Below are 16499 nucleotides of genomic sequence, written 5' to 3' on the forward strand. Positions count from 1 at the left end.
GGAACATCTCCGCGCTCTGCTTAAGGAGGTGTTATCCAATTTGGATGATTGTGATTATCTGGTCATTCCAGAACCACTATGTAAAATGGAAAAGTTCTTAGAGGCCCCGGGGCCCCCCCGAAGCTTTTCCTATATCCAAGCGGGTGGCGTACATTGTTAGTACAGAATGGGACAGGCCCGGTATACCTTTAGTACCTCCCCCCATATTTATAAAATTGTTTTCCTATAGTCGACCCCAGAAAGGACTGATGGCAGACAGTCCCCAAGGTCGAGGGGGCGGTTTCTACTCTACACACGCGCGCCACTATACCCATAGAAGATAGTTGTGCTTTCCAAGATCCTATGGATAAAAAATTAGAAGGTCTGCTAAAGATGTTTGTTCAGCAAGGTTCCCTTCTACAACCAATTGCATGCATTGTCCCTGTCACTGCAGCCGCGTGTTTCTAGTTTGATGAGCTAGGAAAGGCGATTATTAGTAATTCTTCTTCTTATGAGGAGATTATGGACAGAATTTCGTGCTCTTAAATTGGCTAATTCTCACCCTAGACGCCACCTTGCAATTGGCTAGGTTAGCGGCGAAAAAATTCTGGGTTTGCTATTGTGGCGCAGAGCGCTTTGGTTAAAATCTTGGGCAGCGGATGCGTCTTCCAAGAACAAATTGCTTGACATTCCTTTCAAGGGGAAAACACTCTTTGGCCCTGACTTGAAAGAGATTATTTCTGATATCACTGGGGGCAAGGGCCACGCCCTTCCTCAGGATAGGTCTTTTCAAGACCAAAAATAAACCTAAGTTTCGTCCCTTTCGCAGAAACGGATCAGCCCCAAGGGCTACGTCTCTAAGCAGGAAGGTAATACTTCTCAAGCCAATCCAGCCTGGAGACCTATGCAAGGCTGGAACAAAGGAAAGCAGGCCAGGAAACCTGCCACTGCTACCAAGACAGCATGAAATGCGGGCCCCCGATCCGGGACCGGATCTGGTGGGGGCAGACTCTCTCTCTTCGATCAGGCTGGGGCAAGAGATGTCTGGACCCTTGGGCGCTAGAAATAGTCTCCCAAGGTTATTCTCTGGAGTTCAGGGGCTTCCTCCAAGGGGGAGGTTCCACAGGTCTCAGTTGTCTTCAGACCACATAAGAGACAGGCATTCTTACATTGGGTAGAAGACCTGCTAAAAATGGGAGTGATTCATCCTGTTCCATTAGGAGAACAAGGGATGGGGTTCTACTCCAATCTGTTCATAGTTCCCAAAAAAGAGGGAACGTTCAGACCAATCTTAGATCTCAAGATCTTGAACAAGTTTCTCAAGGTTCCATCGTTCAAGATGGAAACCATTCGAACACTTCTTCCTTCCATCCAGGAAGGTCAATTCATGACCAAGGTGGATTTCAAGGATGCGTATCTACATATTCCTATCCACAAGGAACATCATCGGTTCCTAAGGTTTGAATTCCTGGACAAGCATTTCCAGTTCGTGGCGTTTTCTTTCGGATTAGCCACTGCTCCTAGGATTTTCTCATAGGTACTAGGGTCCCTTCTGGCGGTGCTAAGACCAAGGGGCATTGCTGTAAGTACCTTACTTGGACGACATTCTGATTCGAGCGTCGTCCCTTCCTCAAGTAAAGGCTCACAACGGACATTGTCCTGGCCTTTCTCAGATCTCACGGATGGAAAGTGAACGTGGAAAAGAGTTCTCTATCTCCGTCAACGAGGGTTCCCTTCTTGGGAACTATAATAGACTCCTTAGAAATGAGGATTTTTCTGACAGAAGCCAGAAAAACAAAACTTCTAGACTCTTGTCGGATACTTCATTCCGTTCCTCTTCCTTCCATAGCGCAGTGCATGGAAGTGATAGGTTTGATGGTAGCGGCAATGGACATAGTTCCTTTTGTGCGCATTCATCTAAGACCATTACAACTGTTCCTGCTCAGTCAGTTGGAATGGGGACTATTCAGACTTGTCTCCGAAGATACAAGTAAATCAGAGGACCAGAGACTCATTCCGTTGGTGGCTGTCCCTGGACAACCTGTCACAAGGGATGACCTCCGCAGACCAGAGTGGGTCATTGTCACGACCGACGCCAGTCTGATGGGCTGGGGCGCGGTCTGGGGATCCCTGAAGCTCAGGGTCTTTGGTCTCGGGTAGAATCTCTTCTACCGATAAATATTCTGGAACTGAGAGCGATATTCAATGCTCTCAAAGCTTGGCCTCAGCTAGCGAGGGCCAAGTTCATACATCAACCATCAGGGGGAACAAGGAGTTCCCTAGCGATGGAAGAAGTGACCAAAATCATTCTATGGGCGGAGTCTCACTCCTGCCACCTGTCTGCTATCCACATCCCAGGAGTGGAAAATTGGGAAGCGGATTTTCTGAGTCGTCACACATTGCATCCGGGGGAGTGGAACTCCATCCGGAAATCTTTGCCCAAGTCACTCAACCGTGGGGCATTCCAGACATGGATCTGATGGCCTCTCGTCAGAAACTTCAGAGTTCCTTACTACGGGTACAGATCCAGGGATCCCAAGGCGGCTCTAGTGGATGCACTAGTAGCACCTTGGTCCTTCAAACTAGCTTATGTGTTCCCGCCGTTTCCTCTCATCCCCAGGCTGGTAGCCAGGATCAATCAGGAGAGGGCGTCGGTGATTTTGATAGCTCCTGCGTGGCCACGCAGGACTTGGTATGCAGATCTGGTGAATATGTCATCGGCTCCACCATGGAAGCTACCTTTGAGAGACCTTCTTGTTCTAGGTCCGTTCGACCCACTCCAGCTGACTGCTTGGAGATTGAACGCTTGATCTTATCAAAGCGAGGGTTCTCAGACCAGAAAATTACCACATAATTTGGTATATCTGTTGGTGTGAATCTGCAGGATCCCTTGGGACAAGGTTAAGATTCCTAAGAGTCTATCCTTCCTTCGAGAAGGATTGGAAAAGGATTATCTGCAAGTTCCTTGATGGGACAGATTTCTGCCTTGTCTGTGTTACTTCACAAAAAGCTGGCAGCGTGCCAGATGTTCTAGCCTTTGTTCAGGCTCTGGTTAGAATCAAGCCTGTTACAAAATTTTGACTCCTCCTTGGAGTCTCAACCTAGTTCTTTCAGTTCTTCAGGGGGTTCCGTTTGAACCCTTACATTCCGTTGATATTAAGTTATTATCTTGGAAAGTTTTGTTTTGGTTGCAATTTCTTCTGCTAGAAGAGTTTCAGAATTATCTGCTCTGCAGTGTTCTTCTCCTTATCTGGTGTTCCATGCAGATAAGGTGGTTTTGCGTACTAAACCTGGTTTTCTTCCAAAAGTTGTTTCTAACAAAGACATTAACCAGGAGATAGTTGTGCCTTCTTTGTGTCCTAATCCAGTTTCAAAGAAGGAACGTTTGTTGCACAACTTGGATGTAGTTCGTGCTCTCAAATTTTACTTAGCAGCTACTAAGGATTTCAGACAAACTTTGTCTTTGTTTGTTGTTTATTCTGGTAAACGGAGAGGTCAAAAAGCAACTTCTACCTCTCTCTCCTTCTGGATTAAAAGCATTATCCGATTGGCTTATGAGACTGCCGGACGGCAGCCTCCTGAAAGAATCACAGCTCACTCCACTAGGGCTGTGGCTTCCACATGGGCCTCAAGAACGAGGCTTCTGTTGATCAGATATGTAAGGCAGCGACTTGGTCTTCACTGCACACTTTTTCTAAATTTTACAAATTTGATACTTTTGCTTCTTCTGAGGCTATTTTTGGGAAAGGTTTTGCAAGCCGTGTGCCTTCCATTTAGGTGACCTGATTTGCTCCTCCCTTCATCCGTGTCCTAAAGCTTTGGTATTGGTTCCCACAAGTAAGGATGACGCCGTGGACCGGACACAACCTATGTTGGAGAAACACAGAATTTATGTTTACCTGATAAATTACTTTCTCCAACGGTGTGTCCGGTCCACGGCCGCCCTGGTTTTTTTAATCAGGTCTGATAATTTATTTTCTTTAACTACAGTCACCACGGTAACATATGGTTTCTCCTATGCAAATATTCCTCCTTAACGTCGGTCGAATGACTGGGGTAGGCGGAGCCTAGGAGGGATCATGTGACCAGCTTTGCTGGGCTCTTTGCCATTTCTGTTGGGGAAGAGAATATCCCACAAGTAAGGATGACGAGCCGTGGACCGGACACACCGTTGGAGAAAGTAATTTATCAGGTAAACATAAATTCTGTTTTATAAAGACATGGGGAGTCTGCATGGAAAGAGGTCTGTAAGTTTTGGGAGTTGCAACATTTAATATTTTGTTTTGAGGCTAAGAGAAGCCATTGGAGGGATCACTAGAGAGGTGCAGCACATGTGTAAGAAATATGAGCTGGCAGAGACATTTATGATGCACTGAAGTGGGGAAGGTTGTAGTTTGGGAGACCAGGGTGGAAAGAATTGCAGTAGTCAAGGCGGAGATTGCAGACTATCACCTCGAGATGTTTAAAAGCAAGGGGAAGAAGAGAGATTTGGGTGGTTACAAAGAGATGCTGGATTGAGTGAGGGTTTCTTAAGAGTAGGTGTAATTGGAGCATGTTTAAAGGAACACTGTACCCAATTTTTTTCTTTTGTAATTCAGATTGAACATGACATTTTAAGCAACTTTCTAATTTACTCCTTTTATCAAATTTTCTTCATTCTCTTGGTATCTTTATTTGAAATGCAAGAATGTAAGTTTAGATGCCGGCCCATTTTTGGTGAACAAACCTGGGTTGTCCTTGATGATTGGTGGATAAATTCATTCACCAATAAAAAGTGCTGTCCAGAGTACTGAACCCAAACAAGCTTAGGTGCCTTCTTTTTCAAATAAAGATAGCAAGAGAAGGAAGAAAAATTGATAATAGGAGTAAATTAGAAAGTTGCTTAAAATTGCATGTTCTTTCTGAATTACAAAAGAAAAATTTGGGTACAGTGTCCCTTTAAGGGGTGATATAAATTACCAGTTTGAAGGAAGAAGTTTATTATATGTGTGAGGATGGGATTAAAAGAAGTGGTTAATGAAAGATATCAGTTGTGAGGGAATAGGATTAAGGGGGCACAACATTAAAGTGAAAATAAATTTTTTGATATTGCTATAGTATAATATAGTCACCAATATTATAGTCGCTAACTTCATTTTTAAATTCAATTTTTAGAAATGTTATATTTTATATATTTATGATCGCCATTTTATTACCCTTCCTCCGCCCACTCGCTCTTTTCCGGGTTTCTGTATTTAACTGATTTCTGCTGTCCCACCTGCCGCATACGTAAGTCAACTTGCACGTTCTCGTGATTGCTAATCTATGCGCATGCGCTAACTAACTTTCTCCGCAAAGATACATACTAGCAATGAATCTTTTGATTCATTGTTTAGTCACTTAGCGGCTTCCATGAACGTGCTAGTGGTCTGCAATACAATGAAAGGTTTCACGCATGCGCATTAGAACAAGTGGGAGGTAATCATGGCGAGTTAGACGCCAATGGGGGGAACCAATTTGTTAGATACGGATGAAAACGTCACGCTGTTATTAGAATTTTTTTATGCAGGTGGAGCAACGGCGACAATATTCGGAAAACAAAATAACTAAATATAGAGAGTTATAAAGCGATCTATACATAATCATGAATTAAAGTACACTTTATTTTGTAATTAAGTTACATTGCTAACGAACGATTAGTATAACTTTACTTTCACTTTAAGATGTGAAGAGGAAAGAAGAGCAGAAACTTCCTCAGTAACAGGAGTGAACATGTTTTTCGATACGCTGAGAAATTTTGTGATGATTTGTGAGGGGTTGACATTCTTGTTGCAGTGGGAGGTTATTTCATGTCGAATGGAGTCAGTTTTATTTTTGAAATGCATATAAAAGTCATGTGCTATTAGAGAAGTAGTAATGGAAGCAGAGGGTGGGCACACAAGTGAAAAAAAAAAAGATGCGTTTGCTTGTAGGATAGATGATCTGATTGTTGTAAAGCAGTTTGCTTAAAGAGGTTGAGAGCAAAGGAGTAGGAGTGTAGCATAAACTTGTAGTGCAAAAAGTCGTCAGAGGAGCAAGATTTCCTCTAATACTATTTTGCAAGTAGCTTGTCAGCTGTGTGTGCCATGGTTGGAGGTGCTTCCATAGGATACAAGCTATAAAAGCAGGGGCTGTTAAATGGACAGTCAAGTCCAAAAAAAACTTTCATGTTTCAGATAGGGCATGTAATTTTAAACAACTTTTCAATTTACTTTTATCACCAATTTTGCTTTGTTCTTAGTATTCTTAGTTGAAAGCTAAACCTAGGGAGGCTCATATGATTTCAGAAAAGGGAGGGGATTGTAGGGAGAAGTGGATTCTGGGTGTAAGAGAGTAGTTCTGTGTCAATGGTATGTACATTTATATGAAGTCTATTGGAAGGGGTGAGTGGTGGGAGTGCAGTAGGTGTAGAGATGGTGGTCAGAGAGTGGGGATGGGAAATTTAGTAAAGTCAGAGACAGAACAACAGTGACTGAACATTAGGCCAACTGAATGTTTATCTCTGTGAGAGACCAAAATAAGTTAGCTTGCGAAGCTTTGAAAACCTGAGAGTGCTTTTGTTATCAATAGGAATATTGAAGTCACCATGAATGAGGGAAGGTGTGTTACTGGAGAGGAAATAAGGTAGCCATGACGCAGAGTAGTCAAGGAAAAGTGTGAATGACCTAGGGGGACGATAAATTACAGCAACTAGTACAGATAAGGGAGAGAATAAGAGAATAGTATGGGTCTCAAAGTTTGAGAATGTGCTTGCTGGCAGAAATGTGGAGTATGTGTTAAAAAATGCAGCGGGTAGAGAGAAGGATGCTAGCACCACTTCGTTGCCTGTTACCAGGCCTGTGTGTATGGCTGAAGTGAAAGAGCAGCAGGGGAGGTGTTTGTTGTATCTGAAGGCGAGGGTCAGGAGGTTAAGGGAGTGAGTCATGGAGAGAGGTAAGTTTGTTGCAGACAGAGTGAGAGTTCCATAGTGCACAAGTGAATGGAATGTATGCTTTGATGGGGTGGAAATAAGGTTATGTTTATTTTAATAAATGGAGGATCCATGATAAGGAGAGGTATCCCCTGATGAGGAGAGTAGGAGTAGATGGCTTTTCTATGGTAGCTCAAATTTCCAATTTTTTTGAAAGTTAAAGGGACAATGAACCCAAAAATCTTCTTTCGTGATTCAGATAAAGCATGCAATTTTAAGCAACTTTCTAATTTACTCCTATTATCAATGTTTCTACGTTCTCTTGCTATCTTTATATGAAAAATAAGACAGCTAAGCTTTTTTCTTGGTTCAGAACTCTGGACAGCAGTTTTTGATTGGTGGATGAATTTATCCACCAATCAGCAAGGACAACCTAGGTTGTTCACCAAAAATGGGCCGGCATCTAAACTTACATTCTTGCATTTCAAATAAAGATACCAAGAGAATAAAGAACATTTGATAATAGGAGTAAATTAGAAAGTTGCTTAAAATGTCATGCTCTATCTGAATCGCAAAAGAAAAAATTTGGGTTCAGTGTCCCTTTAAACCTAGGTACTCTCAAACTGATTTCTAAACCATTGAAGGCCGCCTCTTTTCTCAGTGCATTTTGACAGTTTTACACAGATAGACAGGGCTAATTCACATTAAAGGAACAGTCTACTCCAGGGCTCGACAAACCCAGGAGCCAAATTTTAAACAGATTTGTCGACCCCTGGTCTACTCCATAATATTTATTGTTTAAGAAGATAGATAATCCCTTTATTGCCCATTTCCCATTTTTGTATAACCAACACTGTTATATTAATATACATTTTAATTCTGTGTTTACCTTATATCCAAGCATCTGCAGACTGTCCCCTTATTGCAGTGCTTTTGACAGACTTGCATTTTAGCCTGTCAGTGCTGAGTCACAATTAACTCTACAGGAGTGAGCACAATGTTATCTATATGACACAATTAAACTAGCACTATCTAGCTGTGAAAAACTGTAAAAATTCATAGAGATAAGAGACAGCCTTTAAGGTCTTAGAAATTAGCTTATGAGTTTACCTAGGTTTAGCTTTCAACTAAGAATGCCAAGAGAACAAAGCAAATTTGATGATGAATTGGAAAGTTGTTTAAAATCACATACCCTATATGAATCATGAATGATTTACCAGTATGAGGATGGAGAAAGGACGGTCCTTTAATGATATTGCTGCAGCTAAAACAGCCCAAGCATGGATAACAACCCTTATTCGCAGATGTAATATATGTTTGTCCACCTGTTTTAGCCGTCCCAATATCAGATTTAATTAATTTATCCTTTAAAGAGGGTGATCTCTTAAAGGCTGGCATGAAAGGATTTTGAAAACACTCATCTGGATTACATTCTTTGAGTATATACCAATACCTCCTCCTTTGTTGAGGATCTCAACGAATGTTCTAAATATATACAATTTAAATTATCCTGGAGTGAATTTAGTTTGGAATTTTTAGGTGTTAGGGTTTATAGCGATATTAATGACATTAATTTACCCCCTGTACTTGTCTGTAAAAATTTTTCTTTTATTGTATTGTTTCTCTGTTGTAATTTTATCCTTGTACCCATGGGCATCGCTGCGGAATCTGTTGGCGCTTTATAAATAAAGAATAATAATAATATTAGTGTTTTGCAGATTGATATCTATAAAAAATCTATTGATCAAAATAATCTTTTAAGATATGATAGTGCTCATCCACCATCTCTTATAAAATCTTTGCCCTATAGCCAACTATTGAGGGTTAAAAGAATAGTGATCAATACAGGTAGATCATCTAATAGACTAAAGGAAGTGGGTCAATTATTTAAGAATCAAGGGTATCCTGACTGTGTTATACACAAAAGTATGGATAGGGTATGCAAAATATCAAGACATGATTTGTTTAAAGAAAGAAATGTTTCAAATGTGACCAAATCAAGCAAAGAAAGAATCACGTTTGTAACTGAGTTTAATAACCATGTCAAGATATACTCAAAATTTTGAGGAGGCATTGGTATAAACTCAAAAAATGTAATCCAGATGTAGAGTGTTTTCAAAATCCTTTTATGCCAGCCTTTAAGAGATCACCCTCTTTAAAGGATAAATTAATTAAATCTGATATTGGGATGGCTAAAACAGGTGGACAAAGATCTATTACATCTGCGAATAAGGGTTGTTATCCCTGCTTGGGCTCTTTTAGCTGCAGCAATATCATTAAAGGATCGTCCTTCCTCCATCCTCATACTGATAAATCATTCCAAATTAATGGTTATTATAATTGTAATAGCACATTTGTTATCTATTTGATTAAGTGTCCGTGTGGCCTGTTATATGTGGGTGAGACCACTAGGAGAAACCGGGATCGGATGAATGAGCACAAATTGTGTATAAGGGGGAGGGATTTGCAGTCGTCTGTATCTTACCACTTTGTCAAGGCTGGCCAAATTTCCCAGTTCTGCTTTCAAATTATTGAACAAGTGTTTAGACTAAGGAGGGGAAGTAATAGGGAAAATCTGTTAAAAAGAAGAGAGGTCTTTTGGATCTATAAATTAAGCACCCTGTACCCTAAGGGTCTTCATAGAGACCTTGATTGGTCAGTGGTTTTGTAAGAATTTGGGCAAAATATATTTTTGTGATTATGTGTGCTGCTTTACTTATGTGTTTATACACAAAAAATGTAATGTTTTTGTATTGTAATTTTGATTCTCATCACTAGATAGTGCTATTTGATGATTAGTTAATTGCACCTGATTATACCTGTGTATATAAACCGATGAATAATGGAGATGTGTCATTTACATGACTAAGGGGTAACTCCAGAAATGTTGTGATTTCTTTTTGGTGCCAATAAATGGTTATTGCTCACTGTGCTGCTGCCCTGTGTGAATCTAACTCCCATAAACCCTATTGCCCTTGATTATCAGCCTCCAGGAGCATTCTGGCAAAGACAAGCTTATGATCTCATGTACGTTTCTTAAATATGCAGAAGGAGATTGTTTGTTTGTTTGTTTGTTTGTTATTAAAGGGACAGTATACAACAATGAATTTTCATATAACTGCATGTAATAGACACTGCTATAAAGAAGAATATGCACATATACTGACGTAAACATCCAGTATAAATCCTTAAAAAAACTAACTTAGAAGCTCCCTGTTTAGTTGTGTTGATGAGGCTAGTCTGGGACACCCACTCCCTGCATATGAAAAGACAGATAACACAACACAAACAGGAGCCAGTAGGAGTTTGTAAACACGTCTACATCTGACACCAGGGCCGCCACTAATTTTGGGGCCCCTTACTTAACCATTGATCAGCCCCCCCCCCTTGACATGTGCAATTTTTGACCTAGTGACTAAAGCATATATGCACTTTATCCTTAAGTGTAGTCAAACTTGGAAATGTTGTAAAGGTAGTAACACACAGACACACTCATACACTGAAACACACACTCACACATAAGGATTCACATATAGACACTCTAGCAGACATGCAAAGAAACACACACACACACACTCAGACACAGACACTCAGCACTTGTTTACATTGACCCGACAAGTAATGAGGTAGACTACAGTTTTGTAAAAAAAAAAGGAGATTTACAAGACAAAATATGGAGTTCTGATTAACTTTTTGTCAAGGAAGATGCCAACTATATGATGACAACAGCATGCAGTGGCTGAAAGGAAGGGCCCTGAACTGCCTAAACAATATTTTAAAGGTTAAGTGGTGGATTAGTGACTTCCGGAAAGGTCTCATTAATCTCAAAGTCTGTAGAAAGATGTGAATAATAAGTAGTAAGGTCAAAATATCCTTACTACTTAGGAATAGACACACACACAAACTTGCACATACACCCAAGGACACACCCACAGAGACAGCCTCAGAAAACGCACAAAGACATACACACTCGCAGAAACCCACAGAAAACAGACATATGCACCCACAGAAAATACACACATATGCTCACACCATCACAGAGACATCCACAGAAAACGCATACATACACACACACACACACACACACACCCTCACAGAGACACCCACAGAAAATGCACAAAGACATACGCACACACCCTCACAGAGGCATCCACAGAAAATGCACAAAGACATACGCACACACCCTCACAAAGACATCCACAGAAAATGCACAAAGACATGCGCACACACACAGTATATATAGTGCATATACACAAATAAAAAAAAAAAACTTATAAGTGCCACCTGAAGGAACGTAGTATTGCAGAAATGTTAAGACATAAATTCGAATATCAGCCTGAGGTTGCATAGTACAGTGTCCTTGTGATTATCCTTCATTAGCTCAGTTGGTAATCTGCATTTTTAGAGTTGCTCTATGATCAATAAACACTTACGTATGTCTGTCAGGAAATGTTCTTGTATTCTCTGTAATACATTAAGCTCTCTAATACAGTAATATAATTCTAATGTTTCCATATAATTGTAATGTCATGTTAATTCTAATGCTGTTCTGCAGTACTCTGTCACAGATTGGCCAGCCACGTAACCAAGCACTTAGCCCTGTTACAGGAGAACTGCTCTAAGCATATACTGTGTATTGTGTCTCCATATCAGGCCAATCGTATTGTGTATAGTTTGAGCACCAGGCTCTCTGAGGAAGCCGAACAAACACAATATTCAGACATATTTCACAATAAAATCAAGCTAATTAAATTAATGTATATTGCAGAATTGTTGTATTTTAATTCATTAACCCCTTAAGGACCAGCAACGTACCCTGTATGTCACTGGCCTTTTTTTGGGACTTGATTGTTTTATAGCGCGGTCTTGCCACCAGCGTTGAGACTGCTCTATTCCACAAAGCCTGCTGGAGGGAGGGCATTAATAGCGTGTTCTTGCTAGACTTGTGCTATTATGTCCTGAAAAAACCCTTAATGGCCAGTGACATACAGGGTACATTGTGGTCATTAAGGGGTTAATCATGCTGTGCTGATATTAGTTTAATTTCAGTAACCCTTTAATACAGCATTGTTATGATCAAAGGGAACACTCAAAAATGTAATTACCCATAAATTAATGAATGGAAATGAAATAGTTATATATTTTGTTTGCTTGAGACAAGTACACATTTTAAGCATATTTAATATTCTAAATATCTGAAATAAGCAGTAGTGTCCCTTACACAGGCATATAAAATAAAAGGTTTGTTAGCAGCCCCCATATGGTGCCATAAAAAGAGGTAGTAACATGACCTTTAGAATCAAGTCAACTAAATGAATTCTTTTCATATGACCACAGACCAAAACAGCAGTTGCTGTACGTCGTCTTATGAAATGTTCACATTACTGCATTAAAAACCTTCTGTAATATATATTTAACAGAAAATTGTTTAGTGTAACAGCACATCACAGCATTGCAATCCTACTTCTATAATTATACACCATTCAGCCACACGTTGTCCCTTTTTATTGTTGCTTTTCAGAATAAATTCACCTTTCAGGAGTGTTTGTTTGTTGGGAGTTTACAGTCTTGTGTTTTTCCTTATTCACTTTGGGCTCGATTTATCAAGCCCTTCTCCTCCTTTGACTGCAGGTTCGCACAAGAGAACCTACAGTCGGAATTTATCAAGCAGCGGTATGAGACCGCTGTTTCCCTACCCTGTTCTCAATCTCTTATGGGGAGAATTTAAACCCCCCCAGATCTCCTCCGACCGGATAGATTTTCGGCTCCTACCCATGCGTGATTGACTGTGTTTAGTATCCCTTTAACTTTCTAAAGTGACACAATCAAGGAAAAATGGGAGCAGCACCATTGTAGCAATGGCCATGGCGGCACCTGTTGGTACAAAGGAGGAGTTAGAAGTAGTGCACACAATAGGATCTAGCCCTCATCTGGGAGGGTCAAATGAATAGACTAACGGTATGAAAAATATTGATGTAAGTAACATTACAAACTTAGGATATTCTGAATATTATTACATGACCAGGGTTTCTTAAACATGTGAAAGAATAGAGAACTTTTCATTATAAAAGAAGGATGACTCACTAGTTTGTTTTAACTATATGTCAATTTTATTTCAGGGGACCAATGGGCCTTATTATCCTGTTAGAAGGTAGACTTTAAAAATGCTTTGGAAGTGACTGAGCTATTGGCTAAGTTAGCAGAAAACTGAGATTCAGCTTTCGCTTCATTCAAAATCAAGTTAATCCAATTTGCTACATACAGTAAATAATGTTAACAACAGCATAAAAAGGTAAGAAAGAATAAGAGTAGATGAGAAGTTGTAAACCTGTACTGTTCAAGGCTGCTTACTGTTTAAAGGTTGTTGAGAAAACAGAAGTAAATAAGTTTTTAGTTTTACAAGAACTTTGAAAAAAACTCCATCCAGATAACACGTAATAGTGTTTTTATCTATAGTTCTTACTCTGGACCTGGCAAAAGGAGAGGTGCATATAGAGAGCAGATAACTTGTTTTGTTTCCTGCAAATATAGTTATGCCATGTTAGAGTATATCAATTAAAACAAAGTTAAGGGTCGAGGTTAGTGGGATTAAGAATAACATTCCCTTCCGAAAATGGCCGCAGCCAGTCTCAGCTTCTCCCTCAGCCATATGGAATGTAGTATTAGAACATTTGTGGGCTCTTTTCCTCAGAGGTCATCGGTGGGGAGAACGTGTTGGAAGCTACAAGGCGGTCCCTGGAAGTGGTCAGCGCCACTTTGTTCACATAATACATCTTAGAGTAGTATCACCAAAACTTAAATGATCCACTAAAATAGAAGAACGTTCAAAATTGGTAAATCAGTATGAAAGGCAAAACCCAGAGGTGAAGTAAATCGTATTGTTAAAGACATCTAAAATGGTAGCTACACCCTTTCAAATCACTATCTATGTCATTGGGGCTATGTTAAAATGTAACATTTATGGGTTCCTGGTGCTCATGATTCCTGTGAGTGGTTTTAAGATCTTCTATAAAAGCTTTAAAATTTCAGGAACTTCTGAAACTATACAAAGGCATTTCTGAATCTATATATTTTAGATTGCCTTCACAATGTAAAACAAAGATTAGGAATGCAATGGAAGAGAATGAGATTGGTAAAGGAGATTTCCATATCCAAGGTATCATCTTAAACGGGGAAAATGCATATTTCACCTATAGATGGAGAAACCTGTTGATCAGAGCTGCTTTCGAGTCTGGATACCAGCTGTAGAAATGTGATTTTAGAAATTAATATGTGAAGTAAAAAGTTTTCAGGTTAAAGGGCCTTTGAGAAAAAAGTTAAATACTGTATTTAAAGATCTTCTTAACTTCCTGTTGCTGAAGACTTGCAGTAAAGAGTTCCAGTCTGCTGCAATTTTGTTGACCTGGGATGTATTTTGCCTTGATGAAAGTATTCCTGTCTCTGAATGAAATATTTTGTAATATTGGATACATTGTTTGATTTTTGCTTCCTAAATTGTTTCTTTATTAAATTGCCAAAATGCTGTTTATATCCAATGGGTTGAAATTTGAATGATTGGATTTTATGGAACTCTTGACAGCATAAGAACTCACCAGTAACTCTACACAATTAATATGAATTGGGTTTAACCATATTAAACCCAGGTTTTGCCAAAGATAGCTGACCCATTCCATGCATCTATGAGAGTTAGAATTCCTCTTTTGGCTTTTGATGATGATGTGATTTAATGAGGAAATACCTTTTATATCAGTTTTCAATAGTTGAAGGGAAAAATAATGTATTGGAGTGGGAGTATTTTTTAAGATTAGGGAGATTATTTGTAGGGAGGACAATAGTTGACATAATTGTGTGTATGTAAAACTAAGAATGCTAGGTACTACGTGCGTATTTGTATCAATTTGTCTTTGATTATGTCCACCAGAAACAAAAATGTTTGTAGAACAGCAAAAGAAATATATTTTTAAACCTGAAATCCAGATATATTTCACCATATTTTACTCCAATGAATAATTTAACCTATGTTTTCCATATTTTTTTTTTTAAAAAAGAGCCTGTAATAGACATAATGGGTTTGTCTTAACGTGATTGTGTAAACAGTTCTGTGTGTAATTGACTTGAGTATGATAGTATTGTCAGACTATTTCAATAAACATTTCTAATCCTAATTACGTTTTCATTATCATTGTTGGTTAATAAGCATGTGCACATGCCATAGAGTTTATAAGCTGTAACATGAACTCTATCAATATTCTCTTCATGTGTGATGTAAATATTAATGTATGATAAGTTACTAAGTGTTCCAGGAACATTTTACTGGGTTTACTAATGGGAGCCTGTATTCACTGTTCTGTTGTTGCTGTCGCACAGTGCTTGGCAACCATTTCTATAGTATAGGCTCTATATACAGACATAAATACTCAAACGTATTGTATGTTATGTTTTACCTTGTTGTTGCACTTAATGGGATAAAATGTGTTACTGTTCAAGGGACAGTCTAGTCTAAAAAAAACTTTCATGATTTAGATAGAGCATGTAATTTTAAACAAACTTCTACTTTACTTTTATCACCAATTTTGCTTTGTTGTCTTGGTATTCTTAGTTGAAAGCTAAGCTCATATGCTAATTTCTTATACCTTTAAGACTGCCTCTTATCTGAATGCATTTTGACAGTTTTTCACCACTAGAGGGCATTAGTTCATATGTGTCATATAGATAACATTGTGCTATCGCACATGGAGTTATCTAGGAGTCGGCACTGATTGGCTAAAATGCAAGTCTGTCAAAATAACTGAAATAAGGGAGCAGTTTGCAGAGGCTTAGATACAAGGTAATCACAGAGGTAAAAAGTATATTAATATAACAGTATTGGTTATGCGAAACTGGGGAATGGGAAATAAAGGGATTATCTATCTTTTTAAACAATAACAATTCTGGTGAAGACTGTCCCTTTCATTGTAGAAAGGAGATAAGAGTATAAATGGTAGATTAGATGATTACATTGTGTGCAAGAAAAAAAGGGGATATCGTTCTTGGGGACCTTAAAGGAACCTGTAATGGAAGAGTGCACCATTCTCCTGTGACTACTATATATACAGTGCTAGGGTCAGTAATGTAGTTACAAAAACAAAAAATAACTGCTTATGTCTGTTTATATTTCCATGATTAAATGGAGCTCTTGAAAATGGTAAGGCTTCTCTTTAAAATGGTGTCAGATAAAATATGTAAAACTCATGAGCCAACTATTATTTTTTATTCACAAGAGAAGTTACAGGACCCTGAAAGTTGATTCAACCTCTTAAGGACCACAGCACTTTTCCATTTTCTGACCGTTTGGGACCAAGGCTATTTTTACATTTCTGCAGTGTTTGTGTTTAGCTGTAATTTTCTTCTTACTCATTTACTGTACCCACACATATTATATAAAATTTTTCTTCCCATTAAATGGTCTTTCTAAAGATAACATTATTTTTATCATATCTTATAATTTACTATAATTTATTTTATAAAATATGAGGAAAAAATTAAAAAACCCCACACTTTTTCTAGACCCCAAAATCTGTTACACTTCTACAACTACCATAAAACACCCATG

The 16499-nt window shown here is 38.9% G+C and overlaps 1 protein-coding gene across 1 annotated transcript in view; it reads left to right on the top strand.

Annotated features, from left to right (window-relative positions):
• Positions 1-16499, top strand: part of HMGXB3 (HMG-box containing 3) — a 517423-nt gene that overhangs the window by 10983 nt on the left and 489941 nt on the right. The window contains exon 2 of the mRNA XM_053718650.1: positions 13027-13199. The gene's annotated coding sequence lies outside the window, so the exon portion shown is untranslated. The remainder of the gene's footprint in view (positions 1-13026; positions 13200-16499) is intronic.

This window comes from Bombina bombina, chromosome 6 (genome assembly GCF_027579735.1).
Source record: "Bombina bombina isolate aBomBom1 chromosome 6, aBomBom1.pri, whole genome shotgun sequence".
Classification (NCBI taxonomy): Eukaryota; Metazoa; Chordata; class Amphibia; order Anura; family Bombinatoridae; genus Bombina; species Bombina bombina.